This window comes from Papio anubis, chromosome 6 (assembly GCF_008728515.1).
Source record: "Papio anubis isolate 15944 chromosome 6, Panubis1.0, whole genome shotgun sequence".
Lineage (NCBI taxonomy): Eukaryota > Metazoa > Chordata > Mammalia > Primates > Cercopithecidae > Papio > Papio anubis.
Window position 1 is genome coordinate 6,410,662 of NC_044981.1, and position 16,063 is coordinate 6,426,724.

Sequence of the window (16,063 nt, forward strand, 5' to 3'; positions counted from 1 at the left end):
AGAGCCCTAATCAAATAAATGCAAATTAAAACAACAGTGAAATACTATTTCCACATCCCCACATCTCAGCAAATTGGGACACACACATAATTATTTTTTCCAATGGAAATGCCTACGGTTTCACTGCTAGGAAGAGTAAAAAAAGCTTTTCTGTTAGTCTGGAAATAAAATTCAAAAGTCTTAAAATTGTACATACCTTTTTACCAAATGTTTTCATAGCTAAGAATTTATCTTAAGAAAATAACTGGATATGTCTTCAAAGACTTTTGTAAACAAATGTTCATCAGAACATTATGCTTACCAAAAAATAAAGTAAAAAGAAAGAAAGCAAAAAAACAAAACAGGGAGAACACCTAAACATCCAATAAAAATCTCTGGATTTTCTCCACTAATAATTGTATAGTGCTTACAACGTGCTAGTCACTGCCAGATATGTTCCTCTTAATCCCCAGAATCCCTGCAACAGCCCTATGTAGGGGGCGTTATTATCCCCATTTTACAAATAGAGAAACTGAAGTGCCAAGTGTGTCACGTTGCTCACAGCCTCACAGACAACACATAGTGGGCCTGAAAGTCCAACACAGGCCTCCTGCCCAGACCCTGTGCTCACAGCCACATTAGATCGGTTAAAAAGTAACGGCAGGTAAACACGTGGAATACAATTTTTAAAAATTAGGTGAAAGAAAAACGTGATGAACTCACTGGTATCAGTTAGCAAACTCTACCTTCTCCCCCTTTTAAAGAAAACTAAGAATACATTTGCCCTTCCGTCTTCTGGCACCTCTCCTCTTCTCCAGCTTTCCGAAGACCTCAGCCCTAGCCCTCCCAGCCCCTGAGCTGGAATGCTTGCAAATCAGACTCCGCCACGTGAGCAGCTCCGAGCTGGCTTGCAGCCTCTGGCCAGTTTTTGTTATTCTCTCAACTGCCCTTGTTGCACAGATTAACGCATAGAATAAGTAACTAGGAAGCATATTTTTATTTTTACATCCCTCGGGGGAAAAAAAAGTATTTTTATGCAAAATAAAAAGTTGAATTTGTAGTGAGCCGCCGTGCGGACAGCCAGCGAGGCAGCCAGCAGGATCCGGAGCGGCCCTGGAGCCTCTGTAAACCCCGTGGGACCCAGGTTTCCAGGCACCCCATCCAGGAGAGCCAGCTCCGAGCATCCTTGGGCGGCCACTCCTTCGGCCAGGAGCCTGGAACCCAAGCGCGAGAGACCAGGACCCCCGAGGGCAGCTTCTTCCAACCACCACCCGAACCATCATGACTCATTTCAAGGACGGCCCTTCCTACCGGCTCTTGGCCAAAGTCAAGATCAAGATTGCTTCCAAATAGGATTATCAAACAGAAGATCTTCACAACTGGATAGCAGAGGTGACAGGCAGGAGCATTGGCACCCACTTCCAGCTGGGCTTAAAGGAGGGCATCCTCTGCAAACTCATCAACAAGCTGCAGGCAGGCCCAGTGAAGAAAGTCAATGAGTCCTCATTAAACTGGCCTCAGCGGAGAATATTGTCAACTTTATTAAAGCTATTCAGGATTATGGTATGAAGCGACGTGACATATTTGAAGTAAGTGATCTTTTCAGGATGGAAACATGATCCAGGTTCAGGCTACTCTGGTGGCCCTAGTAGGTCTGGCAAACACAAAAGGACACAACCATGGACATCAGGGTTAAATATGCAGAAAAACAAACAAGACATTAGGATGAAGGAAAATTAAAAGCTGCCAAAACTGTAATTGGATTGCAGATGGGAACCAACGAAGTGCCAGCCAGGCAGGTATGTCAACTTGTGGGACTACAGGCATCTTTATGATCCCAAAATGCAAACTGACAAACCTTTTGACCAGACCACAATTTGTCTGCAGATGGGCACTAACAAAGCAGACAGCCAGGTGGGGATGTCAGCACCAGGCACCAGAAGGGCCATCTACTATCAGAAGCTAACATTACAGCCAGAAGACCGCTTGACCATTTCTCTACAGATGGGTACCAACACGCTTCCCAGAAAAGAATGGGTGTGCATGGGCTTGGGGGGCAAGTATATGGTCGCAAATACTGTGCTGCTTTATCATTCACAACAGAAACAAATGGTTTCAAAATCAGTGATAGTGATTATCACACAGAATATCCAGATGACTAACATGGCGAGTACCAAGGTGACTGCCCTAGAGATTACCAATATGGCGACCAAGGCATCGGTGACTAGATTCACAGAAAAGAACTCAGTATTTAGTCTACTGTTTTCATTCAGTGAGAACCAAGCTGTCTTTAAATAATTTTTATCTTGTCTTCCTAAAACACGATTAAACTTATTGTACCTTAAAAAAATGACTTACATACATTCCTTTTCCCTTTATCTGCCTCTTCCCCAAATGGTTGCCTTTTCTTGTTGTAATAGTTAAATCGTACAGCATAACCAATAACTAGCATTTGAAATAAAAAGGAATACGGTGAAAGGGGAGAACTCTTACACAGCCAATTCTTTTATTAAAGATCTATGCATTTTTACAATCTTAAACTAGTATTTTCAAACAATAGGAAACTATTATTTTTGTACAGTTAAGTGTATCTGATTTCTGCCTGGAAGACTAAGCTCATCCCTATTTCTAAATGTGGTCTTTGCCAATTAAACCTAAGTTGCAACATTTTAGAAATTTACATATCAATGTTGCCACCATATTGTTTAATTTTTAAATAAAGTCAAGATCAGTATGTGTTTATGATTATATATGTACTCGTTCTCTTCCTTAGCTGACAAGATCTTTTCAGAGTGATGTTTCCGAAGGAGTATGTATGAAATGGTCTGCAGACATTTAGATCTGGGTGGTGCATTTGCTCTTCCTGATCTTGCCAAAGTATCAATGTGGAGCTGCTCTGCATCCTTCAACTGTATTGACTGCTGAATGGCTCAGCATGAACTTATCACACTACTTTTTTGGGGGGGGGAGATGGAGTTTTGCTCTTATTGCCTAAGCTGGAGTGCAATGGTGCAACCTCCGCCTCCCAGGTTCAAGGGATTCTCCTGCCTCAGCCTCCAGAGTACCTGGGATTACAGGCACACGCCACCACCATGCCTGGCTAACTTTTCTTTTTTTTTTTTCAGAGTCTTGCTCTGTCACCCGTGCTAGAGCGCAGTGGCATGATCTAGGCTCACTGCAACCTCCGCTTCCCAGGTTCAAGCAATTCTCCTGCCTCAACCTCCAGAGTAGCTGGGATTACAGGCATGTGCCACCACGCCCGGCTACTTTTTGTATTTTTAGTAGAGACGGGGTTTCACCATCTTGGCCAGGCTGGCCTCAAACTCCTGACCTTGTGATCCACCTACCTCAGCCTCCAAAAGTGATGGAATTACAAGTGTGAGCCACCACACCCGGCCCACATTACATTTTTTGCACATAAATTTTGTTTGAACATTCAAAAAATAAAATAATTAAAAACGTTAATCATGAGTTTTCAAACTTTTATTTTAGAATAATTAGGGAAAAATTGGACAATAGATCTAATTGCTAAGAGGAAATTTTAAAACTTAAGTTAACCCCCAAAACTTTTTCCAATGAATTCTAGTTTTTGTCTTTTTTCTTCTTCATGCTGAATAGTTCCTTGTCATCCTGTAGAGATAAACAAACAAAAAATTCTTGCCTAAGAAAAAGATAAATACAATTCTTCCTTCCTTCTTCTGCATTAGAAAATATCCTGTTGTACTGGATGTGGTTGCTCATGCCTATAATCCCAGCACTTTGGGAGGCTGAAGCAGGAGGATCACTTGCCTAGGAGCTGGAGACTAGCCTGGGCAGCATGGGGAAAAATCCATCTCTACAAAAAATAAAACAAACAAACAAACAAACAAACAAACAACTAGCCTGGATGGTGGATAACAATCACCAGGAGGTTGGAGGGGTAGGAGGACACCGAGTTCAGGAAGGTAGGTGGAAACAGGACACACACAGTGGACAGAGTGGCCCAAGAAAGAAAGAGAGAAAGAGGGGGGGGGGTGGAAGGAAGGAAGGAAGGAAGGAAGGAAGGAAGGAAAGAAAGAAAGAAAGAAAGAAAGAAAGAAAGAAAGAAAGAAAGAAAGAAAGAAAGAAAGAAAGAAAGAAAGAAAGAAAGAAAGAAAGAGAGAGAGAGAAAGAAAGAGAGAGAGAAAGAAAAAGAAAGAGAAAGAAAGAAAAGAAAGAAATCTTGTTTTAGCATGTGACTCACAAGCTTGTTTTAAACTCATGTTCTGTTTCTCCACAAATTCCTATTAAAAGCTAGATTAAAATATGAATGACTAAATAAAAATGGTTTTAAGAGTCCCTTTATATAAATACCAGTCAGAAGGAGAAAAATACATAGATGGAATTGCCTCAAATAATGCAAAGAAGTCTGTCATAGCAACATAAGTATTATATGAAGAACTGGTGGAATACTCAGAATTGTTCAGAATCTACAAGTTTTGTGCATAGAGAGCCAATGAGAGTCAGTGAGAGCTGAGGGTCACCCTGATCTTTTAACTCCCTTGGATTAAATGCCAGTACCAAAATTTGCGGACAGTCTGGCACCCTGCCAATCAATGATGGATGGGGCTTCCCAGAGGAGCCTCACGTTCTTATGGTTACCCCTGACTGCACGCCTCTATTTCTACTGAATTGGATGTCAGTGTGGATCCTAGCATAGTCTTCTACAGGCTGCTTCTGTTCTGTACCAAATCAATCCAGATATGGAAATTGCTTTTCTTCATTTTCTCCCAAACAAACAAAATTCAGAAAACAAGCAATAAGTAAAGCCCATGTTCACACCAATACTCCACTTGGCAGACTTTATACAGGAGGTTGGAGAAGATCAAAGAAATTTACATCATGGCAGTGCAAACAACAGATGAGGATAGTATAACCTGGTTCCAAAACCACTTTGGCTCGCCTCCCTGCCATGGGACTGCTGGTCATGCCAACCCCAGTGAAGCTTCTGCCCCCTCAGCATCTTGCTAACTTCCCTCTCTTTCTCCTCTCTCTCCTCTCAATTCCTAAATCCTGCTGACTGCAAGTGCAGAACATTTAGCTCTTCTATTTCCTTTTCTCCTGCTAACCCCATGTGACATGTTATGTTATTTTTTTTAACAAAGCCAGTTCCCTGAAACAGAAATGCTAATGTTGCTACGAAGAATGTTTTTTATAATGCATCTTTCATTGTAATCATAGAATCTTAGAAGGCATTTGGTGCAACACCCTTGAGAAATCTGCAAGAAAAAGGGATTAATGACTTACTCAAGATCTCATAACTTAGAAGCAACAGAGCAAGCACAAAAACCCTATTCTCCCAACTCTGTCTGACGTGTTTTCTATTACTAAATGCAAATGCTAAGACAGTTTAATATTCATTAATAAGAACGACGAGGCAAAGTGTTAATTTTATTTGTTTAAGTTGTAAGAAAGTAACATATCTATCTAATACAAGTAGTCCCAAAAACTTTCAATCATCAAATATTTTTTGAGCACATAAATATTCCAGGTTGAGTAAATGCTTTTGTTTGACACATAGATCCTTCGTGGCATGGCCCCAAATTACCTAATTTATGTCTATAAATACCATCTTTATACTGATGACTCTCCAAATTTATGTATCTCCACTCCTGACCTCAGCTCCGTACTCGTGCATCTAAGTGCCTTCTTTACCAAGCTGACTGGTTGGCTAAAAGGCAAGACACAATTCCTGGATCCTTTCTCCGCAGCCCCTTACATAGTTCCTTCCTTGGATTCTCCATTTCAGTAAATAGCATCACAGCTGCCCAGTTGCTCAGGCCAAAAATCTCCTGACTTATCTTTGATTTAGCTCATTCAATTAAAATCTATGCCTACTCTATGAGTTCCTCTTACAAAATATATACTGAATCCATTCCGTCTATCTCCACCATAACCACCCTTATCCAAGCTCCATGAGCTCATGACTAGGCTGCTGTAAGAGACTCCTTGCTAGCTAGTTTCAGTCCTCCAAAGTCCTGCCTCCTACAGTCTATTATCCACAAAGCCAAAGTGGTTCTTAAAAGTGTAAAACACATAATACTCTTGCTCAAAACCCTCCACTGTCTTTCCAAGCATGACCACCAAGTCCCTTCCTTGAGCCTATGGGGCTGTGCATGATCTGGCCCTGTTTCTCTGTGATTAAATATATCATCCTCTTGTTATGGCTTTTATTTCATGCCCTTGTTTAAGAAATCCTTTCTATTGCAAGAACATAAGGACATTCTCCTAATTTTTTTCTAAAGGTCTGTAATCTGTGTGGAATTGATTATGGTGTATGGTGTGATGAAGGAATCCAGTTTCCTTTTGTCCTCATAAATAGCCAATTACCTCCACATCATTTATTGGATAGTCCATGCTTTCTTCACTAGGCAAATCATATTTCTATGAATGGGGTCTGTTTCTGGCTCTCAGTTCTGTTCCATTGGTTTATATTTCTGTAGATCTGAGCCAATACTGGATTATAATAATTATTAGAGCTTTACACTAAACCTTGATTTCTGATAAGACAGTCTCCCCACTTGCACCTTTTACTTCTGCAGGAATTTCTCAGTTAGTGTTGGATATTTGCTTTTTTGCATACATTTTAGAATTAGCAGTGCTTATAAATCTGCATTTATTCCAATCGTAGCTTGCATTGAATTTACAAATTACATTGGTAGTAATGGTAATTATGAATAGATGTTGAACATTATCAAGTGCTCTGTGTACATCAGTTGACATCATCTTAATGCTTTTCTCCTCTAATGTGGTGATTGACAAATTGCAATAAAATACTTTTCTATTGTTAAACTAATTTTTATCCCCATATAACCCAATGTGACCATGTTTTTCATACATTGATGGATTTAATTTACCAATATTTGATTTAAGATATTGTGACAATGTTCGTAAGTAAGTTCATGTTATTCTTGTCTTGTTTTGGAATCAAGATGATAGTAGCCTTAGAAAATAAACTCTCTTTTTCTAGCTCTCAGGAAGATCTTCCGTAGTATTACAATTATCTCTTCCTTGAAGGATTGGCAAAACTCACCTATCCACTCAAGGATCTGGGCCTGGGTTTCTTTTCTTTTGACAGGGTCTCACTTCGTCACCCAGGCTGGAGTGCAGTGGTGTGATTATAATTGAATGAGCAACCTCAATCACCTGGGCTCAAATGATCCCTCCAGCCTCAGCCTCCCAGGTAGTAGAACCACAGGCATGTGCCACCACACCCAACTGATGTTCATGTTTTCTGTAGAGACAGGCTTTTGCCATGTTGCCCAGGCCTGGGTTTCTTTATGAGAACATTTTAAACTACTAATTTTACCTTTAATTAATCATTATAGGATTGTTTATGCTATTTTTTCCTTGAACTAGTTTTGGCTAGTTAGATGTTTCTAGAAATTTGTCCTTTTATCTAAATATTCTAATTACTGGCATGTAATTTTTTTATAGAATTTTCTTTCATCATGTCTTCTGTACTCATGAGTATATCCCTTTTTTATTCCTGATTGTTTACTTGTGCCATCTCTCATTTCCATGGAGTAAAGTCATTGGAGTTTTATCTGTATTGGTAGTGTTTTTCAAAACGCAACTTCTGACATTGTCAGATCTCTCTGGTGTATTTTAGTTTGCTATTTCATTTATCTCTCCACTTTTCTTTGTTTTTATTTTTTCATTTCTGTTGCTTTCTTGAATTTATTCTGTTTTCTTTTTTCCCCTAACTTAAGTTGGCTCTGCAGTTCACTAATTCTTAATCCTTCTTCTTTTCTCATATATTCACTTTGATTTTCTTCAAATTACCTCTTTAACTTTATCCTCTGTTTTGGTCATTAGTATTCCCATTATAATTCTATGTTATGTCTCTCTGATAGTAATTCTTTGAAGTTTTTCCAGACTTGCTTTAAGGACTACTGCATGTCAATTTTTGCAAATGCTGCAGGTACTCTTGAGAAAGATGATGTGTTCCTTAGTTATTAGAGTTCTTGCTTTCTTGGGTGCTAGTAACTTTTGAATTCATCTGAGATTGAATTTAAACCATGGGAATTCAGAGGGGCTTGCAGAGAAATGCTTTCCTCTAGGGATGATTTATGCTTGTTTCTGCAAGGTGCCTGGAGGCCCTTAGCTGAACACTTGTCATGACATTTCAGCTCACTCTCAGGTTCTACTGTTGCTTTAAGTTGCTAAGACAGTCTTGGTTCAGAACTGAGGTACAGGACTCAGTATGTACCCATTAAGTCAAGTTGTTAACCATGTGTTCAGGTCTTCTCTATCCTGCTTTATGTCTTCTTAACCAGTCAAATACTAGCGAGGTAATTTAATGGAGGATTTATCTATTTCTTCCTTGACGTTTTCTGAATTTTTGCTTTCTATATTTTGTATCCATTTTATTAGGTGCATAAAAATTGAGAATTGCTAAGTATTACCGGTGAATTGAATCTTTTACATTTTGTAGTTACCCTTTATATTTTAAATAATTTGCTTTTGTCTTTTTTGATATCAATATAGGTACCCTATATTTGTTTGGGGTTTTTATTTGTTTGGTTGATTCTGTTTGTTTGGTTTATCCTTTTACTTTTAACTTTTCCATGCCCTTAATTTGTAGGTTTGTTGTTTCTTAAGAACAAATAGCGAATTTTGATTTTTATCCAATCTGATTAAGCTCTGCCTTTTAATTGACAAGTTTAGTTCTTTTCTGTTTACTATGATTATTGAAATATATGAACTTTTCCCAACCATTTCAGCTATATACCTGGGCTCTCTTATTATCCCACATTCTCCATGCTTCTTTTTTTTCTTCCTTTCATGTTTTTGGATTGAGGGGTTTTTTATTCAATTTTCCCCTGTGCTAATTTGAAAACTGTAAACTCTGTTTTTATTCCTTCAGCTATCACCCTTGAAATCTTACCATGCAAACTTAATAATGTCAAGTGTTCACTAAATCTTACCTCCTTGTGAGAAATGTAAAAACTTTAACTTCAATCACTTCCCTGCCAACTTACATGCTTTTGTTGTTCATTTTCTTTCTTTTGTACCTTTTTCTTTTCTTTCTGGATTCTTTTAAGATCTTCTCTTTGTCTCTTATACCACAATGTATCAATGAAATACTATAACGGAATGTATTTTACTTACCTTGTTTGTTATTCCTACACTAGTGGAAGAATAACTTTCATCATTCTGAAAAATTTTTAGACACAGTCTCTTTGAATATTCCCTCCCTGCCTCATCCTCTGTATTCTCTCATCTTAACTCTAAACATGTTATATATTTTCATTTTATCCTCTATGACTATATACCTCTCTTCTAGATTTTTCTTTCTTTGCTCTTTGTGGGTGATATCTTCAGAAACTTGCCTCTCGCTTATGAATTTTCTTCTAATTTGTATTAACATGTTTTTAAAACAAAAATTGAGCTTTAATTTCAACCATTACATGTATTTTTATTTCTAGAAGTTTATTGCTAATTTTCAAGTCTCCTTAGTTATTGTTGATAGTCTCATTTTTAACTCATTTTGATGATTTTATTTTGTATTTTTTAATATTTATATTTTATATCCTGTATCTGCAAAGTCTACAGTCTAAAGTCATGAATGGTCTAAATCTGCTTACTCCTGCTAACTCTCACTAGCTATGACTTGCTTTCTTGGGTACTGGTAACTTTTGAGTTCATATGAGGTTCAATTTAAACCATGGGAATTCAAAGGGGCTTGCAGAGAAATGCTTTCCTCCAGGGATGATTTATGGTTGTTTCTGCAAGGTGCCTGGAGGCCCTCAGCTGAACACTTGTCATGACATTTCAGCTCACTCTCAGGTTCTACTCTCACTTTAAGTTGCTAACACAGTCGCAGTTCAGAAACTAATATATCCAGTCCCTGAGAGTAGCCAAAGCCCTTTGATTGAATATTAAATCTCCTCTCCTCCAGCCACCTGCAAAGAGAACTATGGGTACTACCCCTCTTTCCTCTGTCCCGTCTCCCCAGCATTCCCTTCCCACCATAGCTTGCCAGCTGTAGTCTTTGAGTCCTCCAGAATCAGGACCAGGGGAGAGCGGATTAGGGAAAAGGAACCACACCCCAGCAGGGCCAACTTTGTGACAAGTATGACTGGCTGCTTCTTTCTCTCATAGACACCTCATAGGTATTTCAGAGATTCTCCTATTGGATTTTTCCAATTGCAATGCATAAAACATAGGTGATGCCTTCTTTTGTTTTTAATCAGAATTTTTTTTTTAGTGCAGTTTTAGGTTTGCAGCAAAATTGAGAAGAAGGTACAGGCATAACTCTTAATTCAGGTAGCCAAGGAGGTGGCCACCACACGCACCGCCCTACACATTTACAGCCCCCCATATCAACATCCCCTCCAGGGTGGTACATTCGTTACAATTGATGAGCCTACATTGACACATCATCACTCAAAGCCCACAGTTTACATTCGACCTCACTCTTGCCGTTATATATTCTATACATTTTGATGAATGTATAATGAGATGTGTCCATCATTGTAGTATCATACCGAGAGGTTTCAGTGCCCTCAAGTCCTCTGTGCTCCACTCATTTATCCCTCCCTCCCCTCTAATCCCTGGCACCACTGATCTTTTTACTGTCTTCCTTGTTTTGCATTTTCCAGAATGTCATACAATTGGGATCATACAGTGTGCATGAAGAAGCCTTTTCAGATTTGCCTCTTTCACTGGGTAATATGCATTTAAGCTTCCTCCATATGTTTTCATTGCTTGATAGCTCATTTCTTCTTTAGAGCTGAGTAATAGTCCATTGTATGGGTGTACCACAGCTTTTTCATCCATTCACTCCCTGCAGGACATCTTGATTGCTTCCAAGCTTTGGCAATTATGAGTAAAGCTGCTGTACACATCTCTGTGTCATTTTCTCTGTGGACATGAGTTTTCGCCTTCTTTGGGTAAATGCCAAGGAGTGTGAATGATGGAGCCTATGGTAAGAGTATGTTTGGTTTTGTAAGAACTGCCCATTGTCTTCCAAAGTGGGTGATGGCCTTTCTCCCAATGGAACCAGCTGCTTCCCCTCAGCCCACCCGCATTTCTTCTTGCAGACTCTTAGTTGGAGTCCATTACCTCCTCCACGGTGGCCTCTGAACAAGGTCTTAAAGTGGCTTCAGGCTGACTTTCCCTCCCACATGGACCACATCTGGTCCACAGAGGAGCACCCCATAAAGGCCTCAGGGAGGACAGCTACTTCCTGGATGCAGCAGCAACTCCCCTGCACTGCACCTTGCTAGCTGGTGCCTCCTCCCCTGTTCCTATCTGGTAACTATGGATTGAATACAAAACATGGTGTGGCAAGGAATATGTTCCCTTCCTCCAGAAAGGCTTTCTTTGCTTGTGGCAGAAGACAGAGTGCATGCAGACCATCTGCACACACCCAGCAGAAACCGAGTCCATCAGAGCCTGTGTTGCTCTTGTCTGAAGGCTGCTCACCTGCTGGCCCTTACTCCTGCCGCTTGGTCTCTTGGGTCTCAGCTAACAACCCGAGGTGCTTACAGGGCACCTGTTCCTTTGTGCCTGAACTGACAGTTACGTCCACCCAGCACCACGAGAATGCCAGCATCTTGGCTTAGCTCTCCAGCCTCTTAGCAGCTGCTTCTGTTTGGTTTCTGGGCATCGCATTGTTCACAAGCACAGCTTAGACATCAGGAAACGGTTTGAAGAGAAATCGCATGAAGACACAATTTTCCCTGGTTCCCTTTTCTCTGTGTTCACGGCCCATCAAGTCCTGACAACTTTGTATCCTGAATTCCAATTTTTTTGACTGTGGCAAGCTATGAGCTGCCACTTTCTGTTTGGGTTTCACACCCCATGACAGGACCTGAATCAGCAAATGCTCCCAAGGGACAAAAACAGCTGCAAAGAAAGAACTCACTTCAATGCACTTCTCTCCTTTCTAACATCTTGGCCCTTGGATTCCAGCAACCTTGGTTGCTCTTTGATGCTCTCAGACTACTATATTACATTTTATTTGGTTTGGCTTTCACAGTTCTTCAGCAAGAGGGTTATTCTGATACAAAATACTCCTTCACAGCCAGAAATGGAAATCCCCTGTAAGTTTTTGGATTTCTTTTTCTTTTTTTTTCTTATTTTATTTTATTTTATTTTATTTTTTTTTTGTGCAAAAAAAAAAAAAAAGTACTAGGTGGCATATTTTCTTATATAATGAATGTGTTTTCTCTTCACTTTAAATGTGAAAGATAATTTGACATAGACCAAAAATGTTTGGTTCACAAACACTTTATCCTCAAAATTCTGTAGATGTGGTTCCGTATTCTTTTTTTTTTTTTTTTTTTCCCAAGACAGAGTTTTGCTCTTGTTGCCCAGGCTGGAGTGCAATGGCGCCATCTCGGCTCACCGCAACCTGTGCATTTCAGGTTCAAGCGATTCTCCTGCCTCAGCCTCCCAAGTAGCTGGGATTACAGTATGCACCACCACACCTGGCTAATTTTGTATTTTTGGTAGAGACGGGGTTTCACCATGTCGGCCAGGCTGGTTTTGAACTCCTGACCTGAGCGCCGGGATTACGGGCGTGAGCCTCCAAGCCCGGCCACATTCCTTTTGCACTCGATGATCCAGAGGATAACTCCGATGTGGGCCCTACTTTGTTCCTTTGTAAAAATTAAATTAATTGGACATTAATTAAATTAATGTTTCAAACAATATACTAAAAAGACTGAGATCATATACAAAGCAATGTCTGCACGGATGTTCCGCAGAGGCGGCTGAGAAGGGATCTCACAGCTCCCAAGCCCTGGCCACAACCAGAGGGCAGGGGCCAGTGGGCAGCTGGGTGCAGGGATTATTTGTGAGGAGGGGTTTGGGAGGTGGTTTTAGAGTGTTTCGTCCAAGCCCTCCCTGGCTCTTCCACCACAAGTGTTGGGGTGAAGTGGTGCAGAGGCGGACGTTGTGTCACTGGAGCCCTGGGAAGCATTAAGAAACCTCTCTCTTGGGAGGCCAAGGTGGGCAGATCACGAGGTCAGGAGTTCGAGACCAGCCTGACCAACATGGTGAAACCCCGTCTGTACTAAAAATACAAAAATTAGCCAGGGGTGGTGGTGGGCACCTGTAATTCCAGCTACTCAGGAGGCTGAGGCAGAAGAATTGCTTGAACCTGGGAGGCAGAGGTTGCAGTGAGCCCAGATCGTGCCACTGCACTGCAGCCTGGGTGACAGAGTGAGACCGTCTCAAAAAAAAAAAAAAAAGAAAAAAAAGAAGCGCTCTCATTTAGCCTTCTATCTAATGATGTTTCCGTACTGACCATGTTTAGAAATTAGCAAATAGCATATGGTCTCAACTAAATTAAACACCCACAGGAAAAAAATAGTTTAAGGAAACATACCAAAAGGATTATTATGTATTTAGAATCTGGGTAATATTTAAGTTTTGTTTTCATATAGTTCCTTATTTTCCAAAAATTGAGAAAAACATTGACTACTTTTATAATGAAAAATCATATTTTCTAAATGCCTAAACACACGATGTTTAACACAACACTACATATGCTGTGTATGTATGTTTCACATACAATTAGGTAAAAATTATCCACATGGAAAACACCTGGATAGAACTCCCCACCCTCCACCAAAAAACAACAACAACAACAACAACAACAAAAAACCAGTGTTTTCCTCTGCGTAGTGATTTCTCTATATACATCTGTAAATTTTCAAATTTTTATGTAATGGGGGAAGGAGGAGGAAACTTTCAGAAAATACCAGTCCCAGATATACGGGCCACCTGTGTGTGGGGTGGTCTAAAGAGCACACCTGGAACGTTCACACCAGGTTCCCCTGGGAGCCCAGTGTCCTCCCCCACTCCAAAACCACGCCCGGCTGCTTCCTATATTTTAGTAGAGATGAGGTCTCACCATGTTGGCCAGGTTGGTCTCGAGCTCCTGAGCTCAAATGATCCACCTGCCTCAGCCTCCCAAAGTGTTGGGATTACAGGCGTGAGCCACCGCGCCCGGCGGTTTGTTTCATTTTCCTTCAATACCTTTTCTCGCTCACTCCACCGGCTCGTTCTTGGAGCGGAGACTCCTCTACACTGGGTCCCACTACACTGGCCCTTGGTACATACATTCATTCCCACACTGTCAATCAACTCTTTTACCCCCACTCTGCGAGTCCCATCTCCCCGGGAGCCCGCGAGCTCCTGGGACAAGGATGCGACCATTCCCAAGCTCCTTCTCCAGGCTGAGCTCTCGGGCTGGCTTTCCCCAAATGCGATTAAATTGAACAGGCGCCCTTCCTCCCTCAGCCTTTCCTGGCTCTCATTCTTGGAATTCCCAGCCCCCAGCTTTGCTTGGGAAATCAAAGGAGGCCAAAAGACACAAAACAGCTCACTGGGGAGAGAAATCCGAGTCTCCCTCCCAGGTCAGTAATTAGTGCGGCCGGAGAAAGGGCAGCCCCTGGCACAGTCGGGTCCTTAATAGCTCCTGCCCCAGAAGCTGCCTTCGGATGGACAGCCGAGTGAATCGCCATGAAAAATTAGTCAGCCTCTGCCTGTCCGCAGCCCAGATGCGCGCACAGCGGATGACCTGGCAGGAACCAGCCGCAGTGAAGCCGCCGCCGCCGCAGCCGCAGCCGCAGAAGGGAGGCCGTGCACCTGCCAGCCGGGAGAGCCGCGCGCCTGAACCGGGCGCACGTGGGAAGTGGGCCACGAGACTGGAGGCCACCGAGATGGAGGCCCCGGCACTCGGGCTCAGGCCTTTTAGCACGTACTCTTGGAATCCAGCAGGCCCTGCTCCGGCCAGCGCCTCCAGTTCTGAAGCGCCCACCTGGGAACTCACGCACCGCCCAGCTGCGAGGGGCTTGGCCTGGCTGAAAGCCATGTTATTCTCGAAAACACCCGTGGGAAGCACACGCTGAGCTCCCGGGGCCCCTAGAGTATGCAAAGAGGCCGGCCCTGGGAGACTAAATAAGGCTCTCCCCCTAGGACCTCGTCCCTTGCCACCAGCTCCCGCGGCCACCGCGCAGCCAGAGCGCACCGACCCTAGGGCTTCGGCGGTGGCCAGAGCCAGAAACTGCGACAGCCTGGAGCTGGGGTGGTGAGGGCGAATGGCAGGGCCAGGGTTGGTGAAATGCAACCGATCTGCAGGTTTCTGGAGGCCTCTACAGCCCCTGCCATCTGGGCACTGCACAGACAGACGCTGCGTGAGGCCCGGAGCTCGCCACCTCCATGCGGCGCTGCCAGCCACTCCGCTGCGGGTGCAGGAGAGTTCCACGCCGGGGACTGAGGGACCAGCGCTGGCTCCCCAGTTCTCTGCAATGTGAAGTCATTTTCTTAAACTCGAACTTTAAATAACCACCGATGTCTTGCCTACGGGCCACGCAGATGCTATGCTCTGACCTCGCTGGGATGTGCAGCATTTTTCTACTGTTTTGCTTTTGAATCCAATTCGGGAGTTGAGAGAAGTTTTAGATTCAGGTCAGTCAGGCTTTCCCAGGACCTCCAGGCTGGGGACTGTGCTCGATCTTAGGCCAACAGCGCCATCTGGTGGTTATGATCCGCATGTACACGCCAATGCCGGCCGACCGGAGAGAGTGATGTAATGGTCCACAATTGTTCCTGAAGCCAGCTCTGCAGCAAGCCAGATGTTACCGGTGTTTTATACCCCAGTTTTTCCTGTAAGTCACTGAGCGAGGGGGTTTCTTCATAGGACGAATGCTATATGCTGTAACAGAAATTCCCCTTTTTGCAGTCTATTCTAGAGAGAGTGGATTTGAAGCTAGGGAGACATGGGACATAAAAAAATCCAGTCTCTTTGATTTCCAGCCTGACTACCTGACCTTCCCAGGTCCCATCAAGCCAGGATGTGAATGCATGCCTCTTTATTCCAACTGTGGAACCGTTTTACATGTTTTACATTCCTATGCTGCCGTGGCCTCCACCAGCTCATGCATTCCTTCAGGACTGAAAGCAGACTCCACACTGCCTGAAAATCTCCCGGGACACTGATCCTCGCCAGAGTTGCCCTCGGTCCCTCAGACTTCCTTTTATTCCCTTACTACCCAAGCCTGCAGCTGGCCTCCCGCCAGGGCGCTCCAGCACCTCGGACCCCTCA

The 16,063-nt window shown here is 42.6% G+C and overlaps 1 protein-coding gene and 1 pseudogene across 2 annotated transcripts in view; one reads left to right on the plus strand and one right to left on the minus strand.

Annotated features, from left to right (window-relative positions):
* Positions 1–16,063, minus strand: part of F13A1 (coagulation factor XIII A chain) — a 433,590-nt gene that overhangs the window by 375,433 nt on the left and 42,094 nt on the right. The window lies entirely within an intron of this gene.
* LOC116275300 lies at positions 1,261–2,207 on the plus strand (annotated as a pseudogene).